The sequence below is a fragment of the Mytilus galloprovincialis genome, chromosome 11 (assembly GCF_965363235.1).
Source record: "Mytilus galloprovincialis chromosome 11, xbMytGall1.hap1.1, whole genome shotgun sequence".
Classification (NCBI taxonomy): Eukaryota; Metazoa; Mollusca; class Bivalvia; order Mytilida; family Mytilidae; genus Mytilus; species Mytilus galloprovincialis.
This window is the reverse complement of record NC_134848.1, coordinates 38,069,972-38,088,118: the sequence shown is the minus strand read 5'-3', so window position 1 is coordinate 38,088,118 and position 18,147 is coordinate 38,069,972.

Genomic DNA, 18,147 nt, shown 5'->3' with positions numbered 1-18,147 from the left:
ATTACTGAAAGATTACGCACTTAGAATATATAAGTTTTATGACATTTTTAAAAAGCTTTTGAAAACCAAAGGAAATTGTAATTTAGTAATAACTCCACAAACTGTAATGAATTGTTTGCAGTTAATACTGCTTGCAACTTTGAATCATCTGCATATATTGCCTGCAGTCACTGTGACTCTCAATTATCTTGCAACTAAATGAAATTAAAACATTTACGTATTTGCCGCAAAAAGTTTAATTTTCCGGATATTGAATGTACAGGAGTTTTCAGATAATTTATGTCGTACGCATACTGAAATGGATATGTTTTATCTAAAACCATGATTTTTTAACGTTTAGTACCTTGCGTATTTTTTTAAAAGTCAAAGCTGCTGAACCATTTAACTATATTTACATTAATCCTATAATTTGGTACCTAAGATTTCAGGATATTTTGTCCACGCTGTGCACATTGGTGTCACGATATATCAGTAGCATGGGTTCGAATCCTGACGAGGGAAGAACAAAAAATTTGCAAAAGCAAATTTACAGATCTGACATTGTTGGGTTGTTGCTAAGACGAGTTGTATATACAGAATGTACACAGTCATGTATCACCGATCACTGCTGGTGATCCGATGGATAAATCTGTTTTAGAGTTGTCACTGGTTCAGAAGTACTTATATATAGATATATATATATATATGTCCTAAAGTTAACCGGTTGTAAATTTATAATTTTTCTATACTGACCTTGTGCATCTTATTTACACGTTATATTGATGATTGAACAATTTGCCACTAGACACCAAGTGGCCGATAGTTTATAATTTGTATAAATGTGGACTATGTGGAACGCATCTATCCCATCGAATTAGAGATAAAGGATACTACAGATACAGTTAAGTCGGCTTCATATCTTGACTTACATCTAGAACTTGACAATGAGGGTCGGTTGAAAACAAAACTTTACGACAAAAGAGATGATTTCAGCTTTCCAATTGTGAACTTTCCATTTCTAAGTAGCAACATTCCAGCAGCACCTGCATACGGGGTATATATCTCCCAATTGATACGATATTCCCGTGCTCGCATTTCCTATCATGATTTTCTTGATAGAGGGTTACTGCTCACAAGGAAGCTATTAAACCAAGAGTTCCAAATGGTTAAGTTGAAATCATCCCTTCGTAAATTTTACGGACGCCATCACGAGTTGGTTGACAGTTATGGAATAACCGTTTCACAAATGATATCGGATATGTTCCTTACGTCGTAACTACAATCCCCTTCCCTTTCATGAATGTGACCTACCGAATTAGACTATTTACCGGATTTGTAATCACATAAGCAACACGACGGGTACCACATGTCGAGCAGGATCTGCTTACTCGTCCGGAGCACCTGAGATCACCCCTAGTTTTTGACGGGGTTCGTGTTGTTTATTCTTTAGTTTTCTATGTTGTGTCATGTGTACTATTGTTTTTCTGTGTGTCTTTTTCATATTTAGCCATGGCGTTGTCAGTTTGTTTTAGATTTATGAGTTTGACTGTCCCTTTGGTATCTTTCGTCCCTCTTTTTGTAGAGACTTTTAAAATCTCTTCAATGTAATCATTTCTTTTATTTTTGTTTCATTTTTGTTTTGTCGGATTATTTTTGTTTAATTTGATTTTTTAATCATATTTACACACAAGATTAGAATTTGATTGACAACTTCTATGTTATGAAAATTATCTTTTTCAGGTTTGAGTTAAATCCATCGAAGTCGCAGTCGTCATCATTTTTTAAGCCCTCGTGGTTGTCTTCGTTTGTTTTTTATTTTGTTTTGTTTGATCCTGATATTATCATGTATAATTATATACATTCTGAAGCAACTCCACAAATCTAATATTTACAAAAGAAATATATGTGTTCATATTAACATCAGAAGAAAACAATTCATGTAATAAAAACAACCGAATAAGTAAATAAACCTATTTGTATCAAGTTGGTTAAATTCCAGCAAAGATTGGCAACACAATATGTTTTTGTTGGGGGGAAAGATATGACAAAAAAAATGAAGGTGACGAATTGTTATTGCATAACACTGTAAACTTAATCAGAGCATGATTGTACTCTTATCCTGTTATTATGTTTGATTTCTTTTATCTGTTGAGCGTTTTTATATACATTCATATTCATTCAGTTAAGTTTCAGTGAAAACAGAAACTCGTATTTTATCGAATTCAATTTAAGTCCGCATTTAACAACTATTTTTTAATAGTGAATACGGGTTATATGTAAATAAGGAGATGATTGCCAATTATACAACTATCCACCAAAGTTCAAATAAAGTGGATTTAATTAATCGTAGCAAACCGTGAGATTTTTCAACAATGAGCTCGAGAACAACATTTATTTTATTATCTGAATATACAAAATTTCATTACCTTGTACCAAGCTTGCCATACGCTAACATAAAAACAGAGAAACTCTTCCGACATACTTGTTTGTAGAACAAATACTATTTCAACTCTAAAGAGAACAGTAAATGAAAAAAACACTTTTGGTGACGAGTTCATTTCTAGGATTCTCAATGGTCCCTTTTTGGTTGATATTACATTGTGGTTCTCTTTCATTTTCTAGTCGCAATATCAAATTAATCATGGAATTGAAATAGATTTGACGCCGGCAATCTTCCAGATCCCGCACTCTAGATTTGTGACATGTTGTTTACTATAACGTAACGTCTAAATTTTGCTGTCCTTTGGGCCTCGACCGTGGCACTCAAAAGTAGTGTTTTTAAATAGGCCGGATAGGTCTGATGGCAGAGCAAAGGTTAATCAATTGTGTACGTCCGAAGCACTATTCTGAATATGCCTTCTAAAGGAGCGCTTAAACCTAAACCTAAACATTTAAAACGTAGGGATAGTTAGATGGGCGTTGACGTTAAGATGGCCGGTGACCCCCAAATTTTATTTCAATTTTATAAAATAGAGACATCAAGCTTTACAGTAGGAAACAATGAGCAACTTTTGTCATTTTTTTTTACTTTGAAAATTAAATCAAAGTGTATTTTTGTCCATTTTCCCTATATTTCCATATCACCTATTTGCACTCATTTTCAGAGGTCAAAATATCTCTTAGATGGCCGGTGACCCCAATTTTTTTTGCATTTATTCATTTACAATACTTCAAAGTTAAATTTCACAAAGTATAAGAAAATTCTGTAATTTTTTTTATACCCCTGAACTACCTTAAGTGGGTTCGAATGTGAATGATATAAAGATAGGTTTTACATAGCATAAAACTCATTGTGTTATTCTATTGTTGATGTGCCAAAATACATTCTATTAATATAATGATGTTTGAAGATTAAATGTATGTCATCTGGTTATTTCTCTACCATGTATTGTCTATACAGCACAATTCTTCAAAAACTTTTAACGTTTAAGGTAGAATGGGAGGGGGGGGGACGGGTCTAATTTTTAATCCATAGATTTTTTTTTGATTTTTTAAGGAAAACTTATTAGTGATATATACTTTGAAATAATCAAATAAAAAAAGTGGGGTCATCAGTGTGCCAAGCTCAAAATTTTGGTTTGAAAATTTGAGGCAAAATGGACATTTTGACGCAAATTTCGTATAGACTATGAAGGAAAAAACGTTATTTGATACATTATTTGAATCAAAAGTTGCATTTCTAATCCACAGAATTTTCTTATTTTGAGGTTTTGAATTCTCCAAAAATTAATTTAAAAGTTAAGATAAAAAAAAATGGTAGGTTACCGTCCATATAAGAAAGATACAAGTTAATTTTGACAAGACAATAGATAAAAAAGGTTAAGTACGTGTACAATCAAAAAAGGGAGGGTCATGTGCTATAAGAACTGCAATTCGACAATGCTCTTCAACTTTGTACTTGTTTGACTTTATAAATATTTTGATATGGGTGTCATTGATGAGTCTTATGTAGACGAAACGCGCGTCTGGTGTACTAAATTATAATCCTAGTACCTTTGATAACTATTTACCTCTTAATCTAAGATCAATAGTTGATATTTTGTACATGTGAAGCTAGAACTTGTATTGCATTTTTATAAAATCATATTTTGGTAATTGTTCTGTTATCAGATATTGAACGATAAATTCTTTAGAAAAATTAAGGTTCCAAATTTGTACACTGTCATCAACAACAAGTCAACAATATATTTTAAATATTCTGTTTGCTTTCAATCTGAGTAGGAATCAATTAAAATTTTAGTTGGTATTTATATTTCAACATAATTATAACTAATATCAAGATGTATTTGTTATGCTCTATTTGACTCAATGGTATTAAACAATTATTCATTTAAAAACGTAAAACGACAACCATGTTTACATGGTATACGTACATGATAAATGCTTTCAACATCACAAGATTCTAGTGAATCTTCAAATATCTCTCCCGAACATGGCAATAAATCGAGTCTTTCCGTTCAAAAGAATTAAAAATCTCTCTTTTCAATCCCTGCTTATTGACAAGTCTCTCTATTTGTTTCGTTTACTCCGATCATATATAGGACGTAAAACAACCAAATGCTGTCGCATTTCTCGTCTGAATCAGTTTAAATCTTAATGGATAGGCATTAATTATTAAGCCCAAACGAATATTTGACAGGCATTTAATTTAACTTTGATACTATGTGTAGCCTTATTCTAACAAAAGTTGTATCATGTTACAAGGAAATATAAAATCAGATTAAGGATTGAAAAACATAAATAGTTATGAGTCGTGCATATTATTCCGTTCAGAAATATATATATTGGTGTAGTATGATTCATCATAAAAGCAAATATGTCGCCCGCAGATGTTAAAATAATTGAAAAACCATTCATGCTCTAAATAATTATCATGTTTATCAGCTACAAGCAGATACATAATTATACTATTGATACTTTCATGAATAGAAATATTTGACCTTTTTGTTTAGCTTAAGGTGGTATGGGAGTTTAAAATAAAAATGATAGAATTTGTTCATACTTTGCCAAAACGTTGTATCTATTGATACATATTGAAAAATATAATAAAAATGATAGGTTACCGCGCATTTTCTCAAGCTACAGGACGGGACAAAATGACACATTTTGTATGGATTATACAGGAAAAAACACCATTTTGTGATTAGAAACTAAACAAAATGATATAATTGTTAAATACTTCAGGAAAAGGTAGCTTTCAGACACTGATTTGAGAATATAAAAAGAAAAGATAGGGTCACCGTACGTTTTTTCCGGCTAAAATACAAAATAGGAAAATTCCATGCAGAATCCTTCAGAAAATGCACTTTTTTTAGAGTTACCTCCCCTTAAAATGCCAATTTAAAAAAAAATATAAAAACAACCAAAAATAATTAACATTTGCAAAAATATCAATATTTAGAAGTTATATTCTTATAAATTGGTACTTTTAAATGAAAATGTACATTAAACATCTGCATTCCTGCATCAAATTTTGCTAACTTGATGGACAATCTGGACCTTTGATTCTCTGTTTTTTACAATCCAAGATGGAGGAAGACACCCATACCACCTTAACCATTATTTTTGTACACAAAGTGTATTTTATCTAGCAGAATAGCTTTTTTGGTTTAGCCTTGTCTGAACTGTTTGTCTGAAATATAATTACATTTACTTATGACAATATCTCGATTTAGTCGATAATATTTTGAAATATCTGAAATTGATGCAGACTTTTTACATTCATATCAAAATGAAAGAAAGAATACGTGATATTGGCAAACGAATTGTCATATTGAAACCTAATAATTACAACGGTGTCATTCACAAAATTGAACTAAGATGCTTCGTAAGGGTAGATAATTTCTTCTTAACATATATAGGACACAATTAAAACTAAAGTTACTGCCATTTTATACACTAATGGGTTACAGGGATGATATGCATAAAACTAGGATCTTTTCTTTTTTCTGCATGCCCTACAATCAATTAGTAAATAAAATTGGAGGTCTGAACTTAAATGGCTTTATGCACACGGGCCAATATTTCTACTATAATATGAACACTTTAAGAGTACGTAATATAATAGAAAAACAGTGGTTTTCTTACAGTTTTTCCTTTACAATTTATTGCGTTGACAGTTTATTTTCGACTTATGACTTTAAATTCTTTCTGGTATCTTCCCTCCTCTTTTATTATATATATTTGGAAATCAAACATGCGAACCATAGAAATCAATAAAAAAAAATCATACAAAATATACGTGTACCGATTCACAGGAATTTCCAACTGATTTTCTGTAGTAATAGTTGTGTATTTTTATAGCAAAATAGATATGTGGCGAAACGATAAATTTAAACTTAATTTTGTTGAATACACAGAAGTTATTGCTGTGTAGTAAGACCTGTTTTTTTGGCAGATAACTGCATCATGTTTTGATGAAATTGTCACCTAAAATGAGAAGAGTTATCTTTCTTTTAACTCATATTTATATTTGGGTTGCGAGGTCGTTATTTGTATTCCTATTAAAGAAACCGTTTAAACTTAAGAGATTAAGCTTGCTATACAACCAGGTTTAATTCACCGTTTTCTACACAAAGAAATGCCTGTTCTGTAAGTCAGGAATGTGACAGTCATTCATTTGATGTGTTACAGCATTTTATTTTTGCGTTTTGAATTTCTCTTGAAGTTTTTAATTTTTGTAATCTTACTTTTATATTAATACAGGGCATTGCTGTTTATATAATCAACTAATCAATGCAACATGTATGTACATGTAGAATAAGAAAGTTTTACACTCCAGACACATATTTCATCACCTTCTTTTTTCTCCATGTTTGTTTTTAATCTACTAAGTGGAATATAAATGAAATCACACAAATCGTGTCGTTAAAAGAGTGAAAAATAATGTAGCTGTGTCATTCGGAAAATGTTAAATATTGTATATCATAATTTATGTGACAATACATCAATCTTATGGAGATGCAAGGGTCAAATTGAGCTTTCGGAATTTTATCAAGTTTATATAGATTTACCGCACTTTGACCTGTAATTTTGCTAGATGTTGCAAAAGAGAACGAGAATACTAGTCACTTATTTTAGTTTACATGTTTATTATTTACTGTCATCTTTTTTTTATGGCAGAGGGGGGGGATTTCTAATCTTTTTATAAAGCCATATGAAATTGTAGCTTTTCTAACTAAAAATATTTCCTTCGTTCGTTCATGTAAGTAACTGTAAGTCAATGGATAGATAGGATATACCAATATATTTTATCAAGGAGCTGTGTATTATTTTATCTACTTTCTTATGTTCATTTATTATCTTATTTTGTATAATTATCTTGACATAGCAATTAAATTATATATATGCGTAGAAAGATGAAACAACAAACAGCACTTTTGATTATATTGGGGTAAGAAATCGAAAGTGATTCAAGAAAATTTTCAAAAAAACATGCATCTTGTTTATGTTATTATATGACATACATAGAAAATCAATTATTAAGTACATTTCTGAAAGTATTCACAGTTACTGATATCTAGTTTAAAGCCAATAACAGCTAATAAAAAAAATTAGTATCATAAATTATAATATCAATCAGTACACATCAAACATCCAATAAATTTAGTATAAAGACGTCATCAATAGTCAGACAAAAACATGACGTTGTACAATAGCAGACTACAGGTGTTTTTATATTGTAGACCCATGAATGTGCATATGTATTTAACATGAGTATGTTGAATGACCATCAGCTGATTGTAGTTGATAGCTAATAATTGGACGCTCTTTAAAATCATTGACAATCATACTGCCTTTTTATCGATTGAGTAGTTGTTCTAGTTGTATATCATTCTCTATTGTTAAACATATATAGTATCAGCGGGTGTATAGTTTCTGTTGTTTAGTTTTGCACTAGTTGACGTATATCTTACTTTTTTTGTTCTAAATAGACACACATTTTATCTGTATAAAGAAATTCAAAAATAACTAACAAGACTCATATGAACCTAAGTTACCAATTAGACCCTCATTTGATATGTACTAACATCTGACATCAATCATACTATTTACACTTGTTTAAAATATGATTGCTATAATGTCGTAATTAAATTAATTTTATACCGAAGCGGTTACTTTAATCCGAACAGCTCTTATAATAAAACTATAAACATAAAATCAATAGTCTATTTCAGCCTTTCAGTCAGTACTGGTTGCACTATCCTATTGCAAAATCGAGACCTGTTCAGTCGATGGTCACACTGTTCAACTGTTGTTACCTACCCTTAAAATTTCTTATTGAAAAAAATGGTACTTCATAGTCGTGGATTAAGTGTAACATAAATTGGTGAACTATACTAAATTTACAGTGAGAAGATATTCTAACATTAACAAACACTCTAAATAAGCATGCAAGGATCAGACTTTTCAGATTAAGAATAGATGAACATTACCGTTAGGGATTACTCGTTGTAGTAGAATACATGTAGAACAGATGTGCAGAACGGCTTCTATTTTTATACGTATGTGCTTAAAATCTGATTGCTGTTTTATCAGTAAATATTTAGGACGGAAGGTATAATTCCTGTTTCCTGTAAATTCATATGTTATCGCGAAATATTTATCAAATGAATGTGAATAGTTCAACTTGTTGTGTATCTCGCATTCTAATATTTAAAACGTTGTTCTGAAATGGGAATAATCCAATATTGATAAATCGCAAGAAAAAATGCACAAGTTATGTTTTGAATATAAAATTAAAAAAGGAAGGGATAGGTAGGATTTTTTTGTTTGCTAAAACTTACGAGAAATAAAATCACATACATATCTATCATACTCATCAACCCGATACACATTGTACGCGATGTTTTGGATGTTATATGATACGTGATATCTTTATTCAATCTAACTACTTTAAAACACGATGAGTCAAAAAGCTATCGTGAAAACAATAGAACTAATTGCCTTTAAATACCTGTAAAATTAATGTCAAATGTTATCATGCTAACACATTAAAGGAGGGATATCTTTTGCCAAGATAATGATAAGTGATAACGGAATTAACAGACAACTTATTACCGATGTCACATTGTATTTTATAAGTGAAAAACTTACACTATTTAACCATTGTCTTTACTTACTTACAGACTAAAGTTATTCTCCTTTATGAGAATTGAAATGTGGTGGATAATTGATAGATCAAACATTTAACATTAGATAAAACAAATTTTCGGTTGCATTCAAGAACTGATTCGTGCATTCTGTTTAGACAAATAAGGTCGCATTCACAATCGTCTTTTAATGTGCTATGACAAAATCTTGTTCTTCTACAGTTGACTGCCTCTGAAATAAAATCTTTTAGCATCGTTTAAAAAAATACAAAATATTCAGACACAATTAATTTGTAAATCATTCGTAATGGTAGAACCTATATTATGAAAAATATGGTATATGTATTACCGTAAGTGTGCTTATTTCCATTGAGCGTTCTTAAATGGATTGATAATTCTGCTGCCTGTTTTATCCATGGTATGTTTTATCTTTTTTTTTTAATTCCTATCTGCCTGTTCATACGAAATTTTTGTTTCCACATATCAATGAAAACGGAACAATATATAGCATTGAATGAAGGGAAAATTCAGCATAATCGTATGTTAAAAATGACATTCTTTGTCATCAAACGATTATTTGTGAGTTTTCTTATATAGTTGTTCAACACTATAATGTTTCGAGAGATATGGATATCCATTAAGATGCTCAGAGTTTGTATGTACGAATATCATTGATCCTGATGCGCAATATAACTGACGCATATGATTGCTTCTGGAACATTGTCAGAATGTTTTTCTACAAAGAACTGTACCAGTCATTCTAAAATCGATAAATATTTTGGTATCAAGTTTTTGAATCCGCTTGCTATTATCCTTCTACAAGAATTACCTGTGTAACTGCGGCACCGGCATTGTTTTTAATTAGATGATTTAATATATACAAATAATGTTTATATTGTTCAAGCCAAAATGACAATGTATATTTGACTGTTCGTTTTGGGTTTTCAATAATACAAAACATATTTAAAAAAGCTATGTACTTTGCAGTACATAAATTTACGAAGTATTTAGTAAATATAATCGTTTTTTATTTTTTATTTTGTCATATACCGTTTTTATAAGCAATAATCCAACGATTAAGGTTGGAGAAAATTGGTGACATTTAATCTTAATTTGGTCGCATCCTATATTAATATAAAAATATTGAGTTGATGCATATCAATCAAGTTATGCCCATTTCAAAACAAGTCATTGCGCATTCGACTATGTGTAATGTCAAAACGTTTCTGTAATTTGATTGACTTCATAATACTATATGATCTTTCAAACTTTACCATTGCTCAATTAGTGTTTTGAAAAGAAAGAAAAAAAAAACAGTTGTCGGTAGATACTATATTAACAACATATGGATATCTTATTTTCATATAGCACATAACATAGCATACAAATATGAAGTGAAATACTTAGTACTGTCTGCAGGGATCATAACTGTCATTGTAATTCAGTAAGAACTTCTATACATATGTAATGAGTTTGCACTAATTCTATTAAAATCTAAGATTTTACAGATTTAGCACTCTTGACTTCTGACACGTGTGCATGATATAAATATTCATGTAATCATAGAAAAATATTATAAACCAAAAAAAAAGACTTGAAAGCATTCAAATTTGGCAGAATAATTCCTTGGAAAAATACGGCTTAGATTCATTATTGGTAGGTTATGTAAGATGCAGCCGATAAGGAAAAGGCAAAATTAGTATTTGAAAAAGAGTTTCCTATAACTTATACATTCATTCAGTTAAATTTTGAACACTTATTCTAGGTTACAAATGTGTTACAAAAGGTTTGTGTAGGAATATTTAAATGAGTTCTGCATACAAAAAAATCATACACTTCAAGAATTGATCCCTGAGCTAGATACGATGTGTCTGTGTCTAAACTAACTGATGAATTGTTTACCAAGTCTTAAATTGTGGTTTAACATATATGTCGTCTGTCTGCTAAGTTCTGATCGCAAGCTATTTCCGAGTGTGACTGTTTTAAATTGTCTTTCAATACCGTCGTTGTCATATTCCCGAATATGATTTCATTTTGAATGTTAATTTGCATTGCTCTGCGACGTGTCTCGGTGTTTTATACATCGAACATTCATGGTTTTTTTTAATTTTCTGTTAGGGTTTCGGTTATATAATATGTTTTATCACACGTTTGTAGTGTAATATTTATACAATTGCCTTTCCATACCATCATTGTGATGAAAAATGTTGGGCCAATATTGTAAAATAATTGAATACAGAACGGGATTTCATGTTAGTTACGTCAGCGCTTTGTTTTTACTGTTTTTATATTCTGTGGTCCATTATAAAATATGTTCGTTGTTGCTCTGCGGTTTGCATGTTGTGTCGACTATAATATGTGTTGATTAAGCGTTTCTCTTTTATGAATGTTCTTATGTGCTTTTTGTGTTGTATTTCTGTCAATCAGTTGTTTCACTATATTTTTAACACTGTCATAAAGCACGAGATGTGGCTAACAATAAAACCAGGTTCAACCAATCATTTTTTTTTCTAACAATGTTTTGTACTAAGTCCGGAATATGGCTGTTGTTATCAACTAGTTCGTTTCTAGGTGTGTTTGCGTTTGCTTTTGTTTTGCACTTCAATGTTTCTGTTGTTCCTTTTTTGCCGCTGTTTTCCTCTTATAATTTTCCCCGGATTTAGTTTGTAATCTGTATTTGTTTTTCTCGCAATCGATATAAGACTTTTGAACAGCGGCATAATACTGTTGCCTTTACTGAGCAGTGACCTGCATACATTTGGCCAGTTAAAAGACCACAGTCAGATATGCATCACCTCCTTTGAATAACAAATCATATGTTTCTTCCTTAATACATACAAACAGGGCTAGCAAACACAATAGCAACAACTTTTTACTTGTTTGCAATGATATATTGTAATAGTCATCCAATATTATAGCGACATTCTTTATGTTAAAAAATACATTGCAGTTTTGCTTAGACAGCAGCCTACATCGTAAAGCAAAAAGAGATCACTAGGCAAACTTGCAAACTTTTGAAAATAAAAAAAAATAAGACAGAAGAGATGATTTGTTCTTCTTAATTGTGAACGTTTCATTTCAGCGCCTGTATACGGAGTATATATTTCCCAATCGATAAGATGATAAGATATTGCAATGCTTGTTTTTTTCTAACATGATTTCCTTGATAGAGAGTTACTGCTCACAAAGGAAACTACTATATTAAGAGTTCCAAAATTGTAAAGTTAAAATCCCCCTTCGAAACTTTTACGGACGCCATCACGAGTTGGTTAACCATTATGGAATTTCCGTTTCCTAAATGATATTGGATGAACGTATGTCATGTCTGCCATACCTATAAACCCTTTTCCCCAATCTGACTACCGAATTAGACTATTAACCGAGTTTGTAATATGATGATCAATACGACGGGTGCCACATGTAGAGCAGGATCTGCTTATCCTTCCGGAGCACATTAAGATCACCTCCAGTTTTTGGTTGGGTTCGTGTTGCTTAGTCTTTAGTTTTTCTATTTTATTTCTTATGTACTATCATTTGTCTGTTTATCTTTTTCTATTTTATTCAGAGAGCTGTCAGTTTATTTTTTATCAATAAGTTTGAATGTCCCTCTTGTACTTTTGGCCTCTTTTTGTAGTGTTTCAAGTGTGCCCGTCTAATATGTCAACATAATAGCCATTAATATTAAAAACAATATGAAAGAAAACATTTTTTTTTTAATTCTGAAAACCCCCAATGTCTTTAAAATAACATTTAATGTATTGAAAACATCATAGAAATGCTAAAACGTAAACAGAAGTCACAATGATTGACGGAACTTAAAATTGAGAAAGGAAATGGGGAATGTGTCAAAGCGACAACAACCCGACCATAGAGCAGACACCAGCCGAAGGCTACCAATGGGTCTCCAATGTAGCGAGAATTCCCGCACTCGTGTCCTTCAGCTGGCCCCTAAAAATATGTATACTAGTACAGTGATAATTGACGTCATACTAAACTCCGAATTATACACAAGAAACTAAAATTAAAAATCATACAAGACTAACAAAGGCCAGAGGCTCCTGACTTGGGACAGGCGCAAATTTGCGGCGGGGTTAAACATGTTTATAAGATCGCAACCACCCCCCTATACCTCTAGCCAATGTTGAAAAGTAAACGCATAAGAATACGCACATTAAAATTCAGTTCAAGAGAAGTCCGAGTCCGATGTCAAAAGATGTAACAAAAGAAAATAAATAAAATGACAATAATGCATAAATAACAACAGACTACTAGCAGTTAACTAACATGTCAGCTCCAGACCTCAATTAAACTGATTGAAAGAACATGTTGAGATCTTTTTAAATCGTTCAACTCTTACAAAATGCTCGTCAATTTCTAATTGATAATATTCAAACAGCAAAACTTTGTATCGCTTTTGGTATCTTTGTAATTATTAAATATTTATATTTTTTTTTTCTTAGATTTTTCTAATGTTCCTATAACTTACATTAAAATGTTGTTTATTTTCTCTGGCCTTTGATAGTCTTGTATGATTTTTAATTTTATTGTTGATGACTTTATTATGTTAATATATATTTAAACATATTCTATAAGGCGTTTCAACTGATGAAATGTAATTATCCAGTGTAAACTTTAAAAGAAGGCTCCCTATTGCATTAAACAAAGTAGATATTTAGCAGAAGACAGACGTTTTGTTTTTTAATTTGATTGGGATCACCTGAGTACCAAGTATTCTAATTAAGCAATATTTGAAATAATAAATTTGGTTTTAACTTTGACTTGGCTTTCTTATTTAAAGGAGACAGATTTTTAAAGAGAGTATTTGTTGTTAATTTTGTTTTATATATTTTAACTATTTTACAATTACGAAATTATATAAAAATGCGATACAACAATTTGCTGATTAACTTTGGCCAATTCGAAATTATATTTTGTTAAAATTGAACGAAAGTGAGAGATCGAAAGAAGCTAAATCCCTCAAATTGTGGCAATTTCTGTTTTAGTGTAAGTACTTCGTCAATTACTGTTTATTAATTCTATTGTATTGTTTTAATACAAAAGAATTTTGAACATTTTTGTTAATTTGTTTTCCTTCATAAAACTTCACATATTGACAAGACGTTGTAATGAGTTTTATTTGTCGAGTAAATAACAAGTTGTTGTCTTTTGTGTTCCTTTTGTCCATGTACATAGTATATAACACATCGTTTGTTATTCAAAGGAAGTGATGAACATTTACAAAACTTTGAATTATTCGATAAACTTAGGATGTTCTTATCCCAGGCATAGATCACATTAGCCGTATTTGGAATTCTGGATCCTCAATGCTCTTCAACTTTGTACTTGTTTGGCTTTATAAATATTTTAATATGAGCGTCACTGATGAGTTTTATGTAGCGCAGCTGGTGTACTACATTCTAACCCAGGTACCTTTGATAACTATATAAGTATCATGGAATAATTTTAAGTTTTCATCTGTCATTGCATTTTTTCTTATAACTTGCTAAATGTATACCTGTCACTGCTTTGTTTGTATCAATTGAGTTTCTTCGTAGTTTTAAACTTCCAGGATAAACAAGATAGTTTATTGCATCCACATCATGCATATTTCAACCAAGCATAAACATGATGTGCGAGTTATTTGAAATATGCTTAAACATATGTATGCACTAATTCAAGATGGTTATTAAACATACCATTACAATGACACCGACAACACTTAGATGAATGTGTTAATAACTTTCCAACAAAAAGTCGTTTGGAAGACTTCCTAAACTTTTAACTATAAAAAAGAAGATGTGGTATGATTGTCAATGAGACAACTCTCACAAGAGACCAAATGACACAGAAATTAACAACAGCTATAGGTCACTGTACGGCCTTCAACAATAAGCAAAGCCAATACCGCATAGTCAGCTATAAAAGGCCCCGAAATGACAAATGTAAGATTATTCAAACGAGAAAGCTACCGGCCTAATTTATGTACCAAAAAAATGAACGAAGAACAAATGGGTAACACATTAACAAACAACAACCTCTTGAGACAGGTACTTATATACAAAATATAAAATACTTTGACCTATAATGGTTTACTTTTTACGTATTGTGAATTGAATGGGATCGTCAAGTCCGAGTAAGTGGGACTAATTTGACTGTATTGCACATTATTTGACTTTTTACTGGTACCAATTTATTCTACCATGCCGCTTTACGTGATATCAAAACAGGAGTTTCAAACCATTCATTTGAAAATATTTGTACAATAGACCAAAGCAACGAACCATATTAGTTAACTTATTATAGAGGTTCATAACGTCGAGACTGCGAAGACAATAACACCGACAGTTTCAATCAGCTATACGTTCGTTGTGTTCAATTTATTTCCCTGACAACTAATACGAACGGAAAAAAAAATGTTATCATCCATAACAACGAACCGGAGAACTGTCGTTTGTCGATTTTGTCGGCTCTTAATCAGCATTGACGTTTATCAGCAACCAACTAACTGAGAAATCGAGAAGATAAGTGAATGGCCAAGCTTAAGCATTACGTTTCTGTTCTCGTCAACAAATACTGGTATGAGATACGTAGAACGGGATAAAGTGAAAACATATTATTTACATTAAACATCGAAATTACGATCAGAAATGTCAGAAATTAGTAAACATGAACAAATCTTTGTTGTTTGTTAAAAAGCGTGATCTTTTTGTCTTTCGGTTATACTTTATTCATTCCTCAAGCGTTGTCATTGATTGATATATTGTCATATCTATTCTAACTACCTTAACTAACCAAACGAATCTGAAAAGATAAATTTGGCCGTGTTCACACTGAGGCTTAAACAAGTTTCAATTTACAATTTATGACAAAAATAAGCAAAGACCCATCGAAACAATATCTGATAAACAAATTTAATAATACTTTTAGATATTTGGATGATATTTTGGCTCTCAATAATGACGACTTCAGTATGTATATTATAGAAATTTATCCTGTTGAACTTACTTTAAATTAAGCTAATAATAACAATGATCACTGCCCTTTCCTCGATCTTGATATCTATATCACTAACGGAAAGCTGAATATTAAAATTTATGATAAAAATGATGATTTTTCATTTCCTATCGTTAATTATCCATTTTTAGATGGTGACGTTCCATTATCACCATCTTACGGTGTTTATATATCTCAACTTGTACGATTCGCTCGTGTATGTAGCAATGTTTTAGATTTTAACGAGAGAAATTTATTTATTACTGAAAAATTATTACACCAGGGTTTTCGATATCACAAACTAGTCAAAACATTAACTAAATTTTATCATCGGTATTAGGACATCATTCGTAAATATAGCTCAACATGCAGACTTCTTATACGTTCAGGTATTTCAAATCCAGGTTTTTATGGAAATATTCTTTATAAAGCACAAAGGTGTCAGTATTCAACTCAAAAACTATCAAAACCTTTGAATAGACCTATTAAGAAGGGATATAGTTACAATACTGTTGTCAGGTCATTAAAGATTGCATGTTTTGGCGTTAATATTGATTCACTGATAGGGTCGTTGCATCGGAACTAAACACATTTATTCAAAAACCAGTTGTTGGCATGACACGCGTTATGTTCTTCTCATATATGTTATGATGGTATGATACTAAACCCCTAACGGGAGGGATTGTGCCTGATGTTCATATGATGAAATCATAATCTTTCAGTCAGTTTAATTGAAGTCTGGAGCTGGCATGTCAGTTAACTGCTAGTAGTCTGTTGTTATTTATGTATTATTGTCATTTTGTTTATTTTCTTTGGTTACATCTTTTGACATCAGACTCGGACTTCTCTTTAACTGAATTGTAATGTGCGTATTGTTATGCGTTTACTTTCCTACATTGACTAGAGGTATAGGGGAGGGTTAAGATCTCACAAACATGTTTAACCCCGCCGCATGTTTGCACCTGTCCCAAGTCAGGAACTCCGGCCTCTGTTAGTCTTGTATAATTTTAATTTTAGTTTCTTGTGTACAATTTGGAAATTAGTATGGCGTTCATTATCACTGAACTAGTATATATTTGTTTAGGGGCCAGCTAAAGGACGCCTCTGTTGGTGACCTTCTGTTGTGGTTTTTTTTTCTATGGTCGGGTTGTTGTCTCTTTGGCACATTCCCCATTTCCATTCTCAATTTTATTCAAACATATATAATTGACAATTTGAACATTAATTATGAAATCATTGAATATCGCATTTATTTAGAAACACTCGCAGCTATCAATTACATTTGTGTATATAGAATTTAATACAGGTTAAACAATTGATTTGTTTTTAATTCAAAGATATACACAATACGATTTATTTTCACAAAACATTTTTCACATGTGAATTTTTATGTATGTAAGGAAATACAATAAGATGATAAAGTTATATCGAAACAAAAATTAAAGAGCTGATCACGGTTTAGTTCAAAGTTCGCCTCAAAAGGTTACATAATTACATTTACATGTAATAAGCTTAAGCTTAAAGTTAACAGTAAAAACAAATTATTTGATGCATACAAGTTTCAAAGTAATGATTCATCTAAGTGTCAAACTAATGATTCATGCAAGTGTCAACACAATGATTCATGCAAGTGTCAAAGCAATGGCTTTTAAGGAAACAAAATTTAGATGCACAATTCAAGATGATACTGCACTCTACTCGTTAAACCATTAGGCTATACAAGCAATTCATGCGCCAAGAAAGGGAATGCAAATAGGTAGACTTTAAAAGGTAAATTAAAAGAGGACAACAGCCTATTGCGAATGATTAATTCAAACACTAATGTATACAAAAGATGAGCCACATTCCATGCATACATTACATTTAACAACAGCAATGACAATTTGATTTCAAAGGGGGAAAATACCAGCTTGATATACTTATTTGGCAGTAGAGGTTGCAAATTGATAACATGGTGTTTACGGATTTTCGATTATGTTTGATAAGCTGATAGAACTCAACGGTTCAGTAGAATGTTCAACAAATTTGTTTACTTATATTTTTGTTCATTCAAAACGTACACTGACTTTCTATTCAACTCACA